This window comes from Petromyzon marinus, chromosome 80 (genome assembly GCF_048934315.1).
Source record: "Petromyzon marinus isolate PM22_M1 ecotype Great Lakes invasive population chromosome 80, UKy_Petmar_22M1.pri1.0, whole genome shotgun sequence".
Taxonomy (NCBI): Eukaryota; Metazoa; Chordata; class Hyperoartia; order Petromyzontiformes; family Petromyzontidae; genus Petromyzon; species Petromyzon marinus.
This window is the reverse complement of record NC_133746.1, coordinates 9386004-9399576: the sequence shown is the minus strand read 5'-3', so window position 1 is coordinate 9399576 and position 13573 is coordinate 9386004. Positions and strand designations below refer to the sequence as shown.

At 47.5% G+C, this 13573-nt stretch overlaps 1 protein-coding gene across 3 annotated transcripts in view; it reads left to right on the top strand.

Annotated features, from left to right (window-relative positions):
* LOC116957675 (uncharacterized) overlaps positions 1 to 13573 on the top strand; it is a 140719-nt gene that overhangs the window by 2068 nt on the left and 125078 nt on the right. The gene's annotated exons all lie outside the window — the stretch shown is intronic.

The window sequence follows — 13573 nt, the reverse complement described above, 5'->3', positions numbered from 1 at the left end:
GTGAATCAGGAGTGAGTTCACGCCGTGCTGGTGAATCAGGAGTGAGTTCACGCCGGGCTGGTGAATCAGGAGTGAGTTCACTCCGGGCTGGTGAACCTGGAGTGAGTTCACTCCGGGCTGGTGAACCAGGAGTGAGTTCACGCCGGGCTGGTGAACCAGGAGTGAGTTCACACCGGGCTGGTGAACCTGGAGTGAGTTCACGCCGGGCTGGTGAACCAGGAGTGAGTTCACGCCGGGCTGGTGAACCAGGAGTGAGTTCACACCGGGCTGGTGAACCAGGAGTGAGTTCACGCCGGGCTGGTGAATCAGGAGTGAGTTCACACCGGGCTGGTGAACCAGGAGTGAGTTCACACCGGGCTGGTGAACCAGGAGTGAGTTCACACCGGGCTGGTGAATCAGGAGTGAGTTCACGCCGGGCTGGTGAACCAGGAGTGAGTTCACACCGGGCTGGTGAACCAGGAGTGAGTTCACTCCGGGCTGGTGAATCAGGAGTGAGTTCACGCCGAGCTGGTGAATCAGGAATGAGTTCACGCCGAGCTGGTGAATCAGGAATGAGTTCACGCCGAGCTGGTGAATCAGGAGTGAGTTCACACCGGGCTGGTGAACCAGGAATGAGTTCACACCGGGCTGGTGAATCAGGAGTGAGTTCACACCGGGCTGGTGAACCAGGAATGAGTTCACACCGGGCTGGTGAACCAGGAGTGAGTTCACTCCGGGCTGGTGAACCAGGAGTGAGTTCACACCGGGCTGGTGAACCAGGAGTGAGTTCACACCGGGCTGGTGAACCAGGAGTGAGTTCACACCGAGCTGGTGAATCAGGAGTGAGTTCACGCCGGGCTGGTGAACCAGGAGTGAGTTCACTCCGGGCTGGTGAATCAGGAGTGAGTTCACACCGGGCTGGTGAACCAGGAGTGAGTTCACACCGGGCTGGTGAATCAGGAGTGAGTTCACGCCGGTCTGGTGAATCAGGAGTGAGTTCACACCGGGCTGGTGAACCAGGAGTGAGTTCACTCCGGGCTGGTGAACCAGAAGTGAGTTCACTCCGGGCTGGTGAACCAGGAGTGAGTTCACACCGGGCTGGTGAACCAGGAGTGAGTTCACACCGGGCTGGTGAACCAGGAGTGAGTTCACGCCGGGCTGGTGAATCAGGAGTGAGTTCACACCGGGCTGGTGAATCAGGAGTGAGTTCACGCCGGGCTGGTTGAACTCGGAGTGAACTCACACCGGGCTGGTGAACCAGGAGTGAGTTCACACCGGGCTGGTGAATCAGGAGTGAGTTCACACCGAGCTGGTGAATCAGGAGTGAGTTCACGCCGGGCTGGTGAATCAGGAGTGAGTTCACACCGGGCTGGTGAACCAGGAATGAGTTCACACCGGGCTGGTGAATCAGGAGTGAGTTCACACCGGGCTGGTGAATCAGGAGTGAGTTCACACCGGGCTGGTGAACCAGGAGTGAGTTCACTCCGGGCTGGTGAACCAGGAGTGAGTTCACACCGGGCTGGTGAACCAGGAGTGAGTTCACGCCGGGCTGGTGAACCAGGAGTGAGTTCACGCCGGGCTGGTGAATCAGGAGTGAGTTCACGCCGAGCTGGTGAATCAGGAGTGAGTTCACACCGGGCTGGTGAATCAGGAGTGAGTTCACACCGGGCTGGTGAACCAGGAGTGAGTTCACTCCGGGCTGGTGAATCAGGAGTGAGTTCACTCCGGGCTGGTGAACCTGGAGTGAGTTCAGACCGGGCTGGTGAATCAGGAGTGAGTTCACGCCGGGCAGGTGAACCAGGAGTGAGTTCACACCGGGCTGGTGAGCCCGGAGTGAGTTCACACCGGGCTGGTGAACCAGGAGTGAGTTCACACCGGGCTGGTGAACCAGGAGTGAGTTCACACCGGGCTGGTGAATCAGGAGTGAGTTCACGCCGGGCTGGTTGAACTCGGAGTGAACTCACACCGGGTTGGTGAATCAGGAGTGAGTTCACGCCGGGCTGGTGAACCAGGAGTGAGTTCACACCGGGCTGGTGAACCAGGAGTGAGTTCACGCCGAGCTGGTGAATCAGGAGTGAGTTCACTCCGGGCAGGTGAACCAGGAGTGAGTTCACACCGGGCTGGTGAACCAGGAGTGAGTTCACACCGGGCTGGTGAATCAGGAGTGAGTTCACGCCGAGCTGGTGAATCAGGAGTGAGTTCACTCCGGGCTGGTGAACCAGGAGTGAGTTCACACCGGGCTGGTGAACCAGGAGTGAGTTCACGCCGAGCTGGTGAACCAGGAGTGAGTTCACGCCGGGCTGGTGAACCAGGAGTGAGTTCACACCGGGCTGGTGAACCAGGAGTGAGTTCACTCCGGGCAGGTGAACTCGGAGTGAGTTCACGCGCCACGGTCGTGAGATGTTAACTACCTCGCCCGGTATACAGGAGGTCGTCGGTTCGATTCTAACCCTGACGATGCCTGCTGCTGCTGCTGTAGATTTGGAGTCTGCGTCTATCTCTCGCTCATCATCACGGTGGCTAGGAGATGTTGACTACCTCGCCTGGTATACAGGAGGTCGTGGGCTCAATCCCGACCCTGACGCCTGCTGCTGCTGCTGTAGATTTGGAGTCTGCGTCTCTCTCTCGCTCTCATCATCATCACGGTGGCTAGGAGATGTTGACTACCTCGCCTGGTATACAGGAGGTCGTGGGTTCAATCCCGACCCTGACGCCTGCTGCTGCTGTATATTTGGAGTCTGCGTCTCTCTCTCATCATCATCATCACGGTGTCCATGAGATGTTGACTACCTCGCCTGGTATACAGGAGGTCGTGGGTTCGATCCTGCCACTGACGATGCCTGCTGCTGCTGTATATTTGGAGTCTGTGTGTCTCTCTCTCATCATCATCATCATCACGGTGGCTAAGAGATGTTGACTACCTCGCCTGGTATGCAGGAGGTCGTGGGTTCAATCCCGACCCTGACGATGCCTGCTGCTGTAGATTTGGAGTCTGCGTCTCTCTCTCTCATCATCATCATCATCCCGGTGTCCATGAGATGTTGACTACCTCGCCTGGTATACAGGAGGTCGGGGGTTCGATCCTGCCACTGACGATGCCTGCTGCTGCTGCTGTAGATTTGGTGTCTGTGTGTCTCTCTCCCCGTGGTCGCGTGGATTTGCTTTTTCCTCTCCATGTCCTCCTCCGGTTGTCCCCTCCACATTTATTTTAGAAGCAAGCGTGTTCGAGATCATTCACATTATTTTGCTGCATCGAATGTCCGAATGATGGAGCCCACTTCGACGAGCCATCATTCGTGGCCACGCCCCAGGCCCTTGGCCACGCCCCCATTCCCGAACCTTCTACGAGTGGTCTCGGGCCAGCGAGAAGGTTCGGGAATAGGGGCGTGGCCACGCAACAGGGGCCTGACCACGCCCCCCTGTCCCGTGGCCACGCCCCTATTCCCACTCGCTCGACAGGTTGACTCTATTGTCGTATGTATATTAGTGTAGTGTATAGTGTAGTGTATAGTGTAGTGTATAGTGTAGTGTATAGTGTATAGTGCAGTGTATAGTGTAGTGTATAGTGTAGTGTATAGTAGTGTATAGTGTAGTGTCTTGTGTAGTGTATAGTAGTGTATAGTGTAGTGTATAGTGTAGTATATAGCTTAGTGTATAGTAGTGTATGGTGTAGTGTATAGTGTAATGTATAGTAGTGTATAGTGTAGTGTATATTGTAGTGTATAATGTATAGTGTAGTGTACAGTGTAGTGTACAGTAGTGTTTAGTGTAGCGTATAGTAGTGTATAGTGTAGTGTATAGTGTAGTGTATAGTGTAGTGTATAGTGCAGTGTATAGTAGTGTATAGTAATGTATAGTGCAGTGTATAGTTGCTTAGAGTGTAGTGTACAGTGTAGTGTATAGTGTAGTGTCTAGTGTAGTGTATAGTGTAGTGTATAGTAGTGTATAGTGTAATGTATAGTGTAGTGTATAGTAGTGTATAGTAGTGCATAGTGTAGTGTATAGTAGTGTATAGTGTAGTGTATAGTAGTGTATAGTAGTGCATAGTGTAGTGTATAGTGTAGTGTACAGCACATAGCAGTGTAGTGTATAGTGTAGTGTACAGTGTAGTGTATAGTAGTGTAAGTGTAGTGTATAGTGTAGTGTATCGTAGTGTATAGTGTAGTGTATAGTGCAGTGCATAGTAGTGTATAGTGTAGTATATATTAGTTTAGTGTATAGTAATGTATAGTGTAGTGCATCGTAGTGTGCAGTGTAGTGTATAGTGTAGTGTATAGTAGTGTATAGTGTAGTGTATAGTGTAGTGTACAGCACATAGCAGTGTAGTGTATAGTGTAGTGTATAGTGTAGTGTATCGTAGTGTATAGTAGTGTATAGTGTAGTGCACAGTGTAGTGTATAGTGTAGTGTCTAGTGTAGTGTATAGTAGTGTATAGTGTAGTGTATAGTGTAGTGTATAGTAGTGTATAGTGTAGTGTATAGTGTAGTGTATAGTGTGGTGTATAGTAGTGTATAGTGTAGTGTATAGTGTAGTGTATAGTAGTGTATAGTGTAGTGTATAGTGTAGTGTATAGTAGTGTATAGTGTAGTGTATAGTGTAGTGTATAGTGTAGTGTATAGTGTAGTGTATAGTAGTGTATAGTGTAGTGTATAGTGTAGTGTATAGTGTAGTGTATAGTCTAGTGTATAGTGTGGTGTATAGTAGTGTAGTGTATAGTAGTGTATAGTGTAGTGTATAGTGTTGTGTATAGTAGTGTATAGTGTAGTGTATAGTGTAGTGTATAGTCTAGTGTATAGTGTAGTGTATAGTAGTGTATAGTGTAGTGTATAGTGTAGTGTATAGTAGTGTATAGTGTAGTGTATAGTGTAGTGTATAGTAGTGTATAGTGTAGTGTATAGTGTAGTGTATAGTGAAGTGTATAGTAGTGTATAGTAGTGTATAGTGTAGTGTATAGTGTAGTGTATAGTATAGTGTATAGTAGTGTATAGTGTAGTGTATAGTAGTGTATAATGTAGTGTATAGTAGTGTATAGTGTAGTGTATAGTGTAGTGTATAGTAGTGTATAGTAGTGTATAGTATAGTGTATAGTGTAGTGTATAGTAGTGTATAGTGTAGTGTATAGTGTAGTGTATAGTGTAGTGTATAGTGTAGTGTATAGTAGTGTATAGTGTAGTTTTTAGTAGTGTATAGTGTAGTGTATAGTGTAGTGTATAGTGTAGTGTATAGTGTAGTGTGTAGTGTAGTGTATAGTGTAGTGTATAGTGTAGTGTATAGTGTAGTGTATAGTGTAGTGTATAGTGTAGTGTATAGTGTAGTGTATAGTAGTGTATAGTGTAGTGTATAGTGTAGTGTATAGTAGTGTATAGTAGTGTCTAGTGTAGTGTATAATGTATAGTGTAGTGTACAGTGTAGTGTACAGTAGTGTTTAGTGTAGCGAATAGTAGTGTATAGTGTAGTGTATAGTGTAGTGTATAGTGTAGTGTATAGTGCAGTGTATAGTAGTGTATAGTAATGTATAGTGCAGTGTATAGTTGTTTAGAGTGTAGTGTACAGTGTAGTGTATAGTGTAGTGTCTAGTGTAGTGTATAGTGTAGTGTATAGTAGTGTATAGTGTAATGTATAATGTAGTGTATAGTAGTGTATAGTAGTGCATAGTGTAGTGTATAGTAGTGTATAGTGTAGTGTATAGTAGTGTATAGTAGTGCATAGTGTAGTGTATAGTGTAGTGTACAGCACATAGCAGTGTAGTGTATAGTGTAGTGTACAGTGTAGTGTATAGTAGTGTAAGTGTAGTGTATAGTGTAGTGTATCGTAGTGTATAGTGTAGTGTATAGTGCAGTGCATAGTAGTGTATAGTGTAGTATATATTAGTTTAGTGTATAGTAATGTATAGTGTAGTGCATCGTAGTGTGCAGTGTAGTGTATAGTGTAGTGTATAGTAGTGTATAGTGTAGTGTATAGTGTAGTGTACAGCACATAGCAGTGTAGTGTATAGTGTAGTGTATAGTGTAGTGTATCGTAGTGTATAGTAGTGTATAGTGTAGTGCACAGTGTAGTGTATAGTGTAGTGTCTAGTGTAGTGTATAGTAGTGTATAGTGTAGTGTATAGTGTAGTGTATAGTAGTGTATAGTGTAGTGTATAGTGTAGTGTATAGTGTGGTGTATAGTAGTGTATAGTGTAGTGTATAGTGTAGTGTATAGTAGTGTATAGTGTAGTGTATAGTGTAGTGTATAGTAGTGTATAGTGTAGTGTATAGTGTAGTGTATAGTGTAGTGTATAGTGTAGTGTATAGTAGTGTATAGTGTAGTGTATAGTGTAGTGTATAGTGTAGTGTATAGTCTAGTGTATAGTGTGGTGTATAGTAGTGTAGTGTATAGTAGTGTATAGTGTAGTGTATAGTGTTGTGTATAGTAGTGTATAGTGTAGTGTATAGTGTAGTGTATAGTGTAGTGTATAGTGTAGTGTATAGTAGTGTATAGTGTAGTGTATAGTGTAGTGTATAGTAGTGTATAGTGTAGTGTATAGTGTAGTGTATAGTAGTGTATAGTGTAGTGTATAGTGTAGTGTATAGTGAAGTGTATAGTAGTGTATAGTAGTGTATAGTGTAGTGTATAGTGTAGTGTATAGTATAGTGTATAGTAGTGTATAGTGTAGTGTATAGTAGTGTATAATGTAGTGTATAGTAGTGTATAGTGTAGTGTATAGTGTAGTGTATAGTAGTGTATAGTAGTGTATAGTATAGTGTATAGTGTAGTGTATAGTAGTGTATAGTGTAGTGTATAGTGTAGTGTATAGTGTAGTGTATAGTGTAGTGTATAGTAGTGTATAGTGTAGTTTATAGTAGTGTATAGTGTAGTGTATAGTGTAGTGTATAGTGTAGTGTATAGTGTAGTGTGTAGTGTAGTGTATAGTGTAGTGTATAGTGTAGTGTATAGTGTAGTGTATAGTGTAGTGTATAGTGTAGTGTATAGTAGTGTATAGTGTAGTGTATAGTGTAGTGTATAGTGTAGTGTATAGTAGTGTCTAGTGTAGTGTATAGTAGTGTATAGTGTAGTGTATAGTGTAGTGTATAGTGTAGTGTATAGTGTAGTGTATAGTAGTGTATAGTGTAGTGTATAGTGTAGTGTATAGTGTAGTGTATAGTAGTGTCTAGTGTAGTGTATAGTAGTGTATAGTGTAGTGGATAGTGTAGTGTATAGTGTAGTGTATAGTGTAGTGTATAGTAGTGTATAGTGTAGTGTATAGTGTAGTGTATAGTAGTGTATAGTAGTGTATAGTGTAGTGTATAGTGTAGTAGTGTATAGTGTAGTGTATAGTGTAGTGTGTAGTGTAGTAGTGTATAGTGTAGTAGTGTATAGTGTAGTGTATAGTGTAGTGTATAGTGTAGTGTATAGTGTAGTGTATAGTGTAGTGTATAGTGTAGTGTATAGTGTAGTGTATAGTGTAGTGTATAGTGTAGTGTATAGTGTATAGTAGTGTACAGTGTAGTGTACAGTGTAGTGTATAGTGTAGTGTATGGTGTAGTGTATAGTAGTGTATAGTGTAGTGTAATGTATAGTGTATAGTGTAGTGTATAGTGTAGTGTATAAACTAAGTTCATGGCCAGATCTGAGCCATCGGCGTCGTGAAGAGACTCAGAGCCGAGTCTCGTCCATGGAGCGCCTCTATGGGCGCGTTGATTGGACAGCCCTTTGACGGGGGAGGGGGTGGGTGGGGTGGGTGGTGGGTGGGGTGTGTGTGTGCTGGGTGTGTGTGCTGGGTCTGTGTGTGTGTGTGCTGTGTGTGTGTACTGGGTGTGTGTGTGTGGTGGGTGGGTGGTGGGTGGGGTGTGTGTGGGGTGTGTGTGTGCTGGGTGTGTGTGTGCTGTGTGTGTGTGGGTGTGTTGGGTGTGTGTTGGGTGTGTGCTGGGTGTGTGTGTGCTGGGTGTGTGTGTGCTGGGTGTGTGTGTGCTGGGTGTGTGTGTGTGTGCTGGGTGTGTATGTGCTGTGTGTGTGTGGGTGTGCTGGGTGTGTGTGTGTGCGGGTGTGCTGGGTGTGTGCTGGGTGTGTGTGTGTGTGCTGTGTGTATGTGTGCTGGATGTGTGTGTGTGCTGTGTGTGTGCTGGATGTGTGTGTGTGTGCTATGTGTGTGTGTGCTGGATGTGTGTGTGCGGGTGTGTGTGCTGGATGTGTGTGTGCTGGGTGTGTGTGCTGTATGTGTGTGCTGTGTGTGTGTGTGCTGGATATGTGTGTGCTGGATGTGTGTGTGTGTGTGCTGGATGTGTGTGTGCTGGGTGTGTGTGCTGTATGTGTGTGCTGTGTGTGTGTGCTGGATGTGTGTGTGCTGGATGTGTGTGTGCTGGGTGTGTCTGCTGGGTGTTTCGGGTTGCTCTTTTGTGAGAGAGGCGATTATTTATTCAGCCACGTCACTGTGGCGACGGCTGGTGGTGGTGGTGGTGCTGGTGGTAGTGATGGTGGTGCTGGTGATGGTGGTGGTGATGCTGGTGATGGTGGTGGTGCTGGTGGTAGTGATGGTGGTGGTGATGCTGGTGATGGTGGTGGTGGTAGTGGTGGTGGTGCTGGTGGTGGTGATGGTGGTGATGCTGGTGGTAGTGGTGGTTGTGGTGGTGCTGCTGGTGGTGGTGCTGGTGGTGATGCTGCTGGTAGTTCTGGTGGTGCTGGTGGTGCTGGTGATGGTGGTGGTGGTAGTGGTGGTGGTGCTGGTGGTGGTGCTGGTGGTGCTGGTGCTGGTGGTGGTGCTGCTGGTGGTGCTGGTGGTGATGCTGGTGGTGATGCTGGTGGTGGTGGTGCTGGTGGTGCTGTTGGTGCTGGTGGTGGTGCTGGTGGTAGTGGTAGTGGTGCTGGTGGTAGTGGTAGTGGTGGTGCTGGTGGTGATGCTGGTGGTGGTGCTGGTGCTGGTGGTGTTGGTGGTGATGGTGCTGGTGGTAGTGGTGCTGGTGGTAGTGCTGGTGCTGGTGGTGATGCTGGTGGTGGTGATGGTGCTGGTGGTGCTACTGGTGGTGCTGGTGGTGATGATGGTGGTGGTGCTGCAGGTGGTGGTGGTGCTGGTGGTGGTGGTCGGGGCCGTGGTTGACTCAGCTGTAGCCAGGAAAGAAAAGTGGAAGTTCAGGTTTAGGTTGCGAGTGTCGGAGTCACTCACGACGATGGGCCGATGAATTTCCTCGCGCGGGTTGCTAAGGAGAGGTTGCGGATGATGTCATCGTTGACTCTTCTTGTCATTGTTGTGTTCAGCACAGCCGTCAAACCACATACTGTCTACACACACTATACAGTACTGTACACTACACTATATACTACACTAATATTCACTACACTATACACTACACTATACACTACACTAATATACTACACTAAACACTACCCTATACACTACACTAATATACACTACACTACTATACACTACACTATACACTACACTACACACTACACTACTATAGACTACACTATACACTACACTATACACTACACTATATACTACACTAATATTCACTACACTATATACTACACTAATATTCACTACACTAATCTATACACTAATATACACTAAACTATACACTACACTAATATTCACTACACTTTACACTACACTATACACTACACTAATATACACTATACACTACACTATACACTACACTATACACTACACTAATATACACTACACTATACACTACACTACACACTACACTACTATACACTACACTTTACACTACACTATATACTACACTATACACTACACACTACTATACACTACACTATACACGACTATGCACTACACTATACACTACACTACTATACACTACACTATACACTACACTATACACTACTATGCACTATACTATACACTACACTACTATACACTCCACTGTACACTATACACGACTATACATGACACTATGCAATACTATACACTACTATACACCACTATACACTACGCTACTATAGACTACACTATACACTCCACCATTCACTACACTACTATACAGTGAGGGAAAAGAGTATTTGATCCCCTGCTGATTTTGTACGTTTGATCCACTGACAAAGAAATGATCAGTCTATAATTTTAATGGTAGGTTTATTTGAACAGTGAGAGACAAAATAACAACAACAAAATCCAGAACAACGCATGTCAAAAATGTTATAAATTGATTTGCATTTTAATGAGGGAAATAAGTATTTGACCCCGTCTCAATCAGAAAGATTTCTGGCTCCCAGGTGTCTTTTATACAGGTAACGAGCTGAGATTATGAGCACACTCTTAAAGGGAGTGCTCCTAATCTCAGCTTGTTACCTGTATAAAAGACACCTGTCCACAAAAGCAATTAATCAATCAGATTCCAAACTCTCCACCATGGCCAAGACCAAAGAGCTCTCGAAGGATGTCAGGGACAAGATTGTAGACCTACACAAGGCTGGAATTGGCTACAAGACCATTGCCATGCAGCTTGGTGAGAAGGTGACAACAGTTGGTGCGATTATTCGCAAATGGAAGAAACACAAAAGAACTGTCAATCTCCCTCGGCTTGGCGCTCCATGTAAGATCTCACCTCGTGGAGTTGCAATGATCATGAGAATCGGCCCAGAACTACACGGGAGGATATTGTCAATGATCTCAAGTCAGCTGGGACCATAGTCGCCAATAAAACAATTGGTAACACACTACGCCGTGAAGGACTGAAATCCTGCAGCGCCCGCAAGGTCCCCCTGCTCAAGAAAGCACATATACATGCCCGTCTGAAGTTTGCCAATGAACATCTGAATGATTCAGAGGACAACTGGGTGAAAGTGTTGTGGTCAGATGAGACCAAAATGGAGCTCTTTGGCATCAACTCAACCCGCCGTGTTTGGAGGAGGAGGAATGCTGCCTATGACCCCAAGAACACCATCCCCCACCGTCAAACATGGAGGTGGAAACATTATGCTTTGGGGGGGGGTTTCTGCTAAGGGGACAGGACAACTTCACCGCATCAAAGGGACGATGTACGGGGCCATGTACCGTCAAATAATGGGTGAGAACCTCCTTCCCTCAGCTAGGGCATTGAAAATGCGTCGTGGATGGGTATTCCAGCATGACAATGACCCAAAAACACACGGCCAAGGCAACAAAGGAGTGGCTCAAGAAGAAGCACATTAAGGTCCTGGAGTGGCCTAGCCAGTCTCCAGACCTTAATCCCATAGAAAATCTGTGGAGGGAGCTAAAGGTTCAGAGTTGCCAAACGTCAGCGTCGAAACCTTAATGACTTGGAGAAGATCTGCAAAGAGGAGTGGGACAAATCCCTCCTGAGATGTGTGAAAACCTGGTGGCCAACTACAAGAAACGTCTGACCTCTGTGATTGCCAACAAGGGTTTTTGCCACCAACTACTAAGTCATGTTTTGCAGAGGGGGTCAAATACTTATTTCCCTCATTAAAACGCAAATCAATCTATAACATTTTTGAACATGCGTTTTTCTGGATTATCCTTGTTGTCATTCTCTCTCTCACCGTTCAAATATCAAAATTCTAGACTGATCATTTCTTCGTCAGTGGATCAAACGTACAAAAAAATCAGCAGGGGGCTCAAACAATTTTTTTCCTTTTTTTCTCCCTCACTGCACACCAACACGAAAGATTGTGAACGCTGCCGCGAGGTTTACTCTCCAACGAAACAACCGGGCGAGCGCCGACGACGCCCCTGAACGAATTTGGCCACGTTTCGTTGGCCAAACCCTCCCCCCCCTGCTCGGGCAAATCGGCAGGCTCGGGGCGGCCACCCACCACCACCACCAACCACCAACCACCACCAACCACCACCGGCGGCGGCGCCACTACCGGGCGTCAAACGGAAACGTCCGTTGTCGAAGGGGGCCCTAGCGTGATTTCGAGAGGACGTATTCTTTATTTTTGGGGGGGGGAGGAGGGTTCCAAGCGACGACTTCCCGGTTCGGGGAAGTCCCGGGGCTGCTTGCCGCCGCTTGCCGCCGCCGCCGCTCTGTGTTTCAATTTTGGCTCGAAGGGCCCTCGTGCGTGAGTTTAAGCGTCGAGGTTATCCCGCCCGACCCAACGCCTGCGGCGGAGGGGAAGCGGGCGACCGCTGTCCCCTCCCACGATTCCGCCCCGGGGGGACTTCCCGGCGGACGCTGAAAAGCCGCCGCCGCCGCTGCCGCTTTTGGCTGGCATGCGTCAGAGTGAAACGCTCATTGTTTCAGGGCCCTTGTTTGATTTCAAGGGCCCCCCTTACGCGTGATTTCAAGGGCGACCCCGAACCATGATTTCAAGGGCCCCCTTATGCGTGATTTCAAGGGGGCCCCTGTCCGTGATTTCAAGGTCCCCTATTGCGTGATTTCAAGGCCCCATTATGCGTGATTTCAAGGGCCTCTCTCAGTTATTTCAAGGGCGCCCCTCACGGTGATTTCAAGGGCGCCGCCTCACCGTGATTTCAAGGTCGCCTCACCGTGATTTCAAGGTCACCTGTCCGTGATTTCAAGGGCTCCTCACCGCGATTTCAAGGGCCTCTCTCAGTTATTTCAAGGCAACTTCACCGTGATTTCAAGGCCCCCTTATGCATGATTTCAAGGCGCCCCTGTCCGTGATTTCAAGGGTCCCTGTCCGTGATTTCAAGGCGCCCCTGTCCGTGATTTCAAGGTCCCCTCTCCGTGATTTCAAGGGTCCCTCATCGTGATTTCAAGGTCCCCTCACCGTGATTTCAAGGGTCCCTGTCCGTGATTGCAAGGTCCCCTCACCGTGATTTCAAGGGTCCCTGTCCGTAATTTCAAGGGTCCCTGTCCGTGATTTCAAGGCGCCCTTCTCCGTGATTTCAAGGTCCCCTCTCCGTTATTCAAGGGCCCCTCACCATGATTTCAAGGCGCCCCTCTCCGTGATTTCAAGGGTCGCTCACCGTGATTTCAAGGCCCCCTTATGCATAATTTCAAGGCGCCCCTGTCCGTGATTTCAAGGCGCCCCTCCCCCGTGATTTCAAGGTCCCCTCACCGTGATTTCAAGGGTTCCTCACCGTGATTTAAAGGGCTCCTCTCCGTGATTTCAAGGTCCCCTCTCCGTGATTTCAAGGCGCCCCTGTCCGTGATTCCAAGGGCCCCTCTCCGTGATTTCAAGGCGCCCCTCTCCGTGATTTCAAAGTCCCCTCACCGTGATTTCAAGGGTTCCTCACCGTGATTTCAAGGTCACCTGTCCGTGATTTCAAGGGCTCCTCACCGTGATTTCAAGGTCACCTGTCCGTGATTTCAAGGGCTCCTCTCCGTGATTTCAAGGGTCCCTCACCGTGATTTCAAGGGCCTCTCTCAGTTATTTCAAGGCAACCTCACCATGATTTCAAGGGCCCCCTTATGCGTGATTTCAAGGGGGCCCCTGTCCGTCATTTCAAGGGTCCCTCTCCGTGATTTCAAGGTCCCCTATTGCGTGATTTCAAGGCCCCATTATGCGTGATTTCAAGGGCCTCTCTCAGTTATTTCAAGGGCGCCCCTCACGGTGATTTCAAGGGCGCCGCCTCACCGTGATTTCAAGGGCTCCTCACCGTGATTTCAAGGTCACCTGTCCGTGATTTCAAGGGCTCCTCACCGCGATTTCAAGGGCCTCTCTCAGTTATTTCAAGGCAACCTCA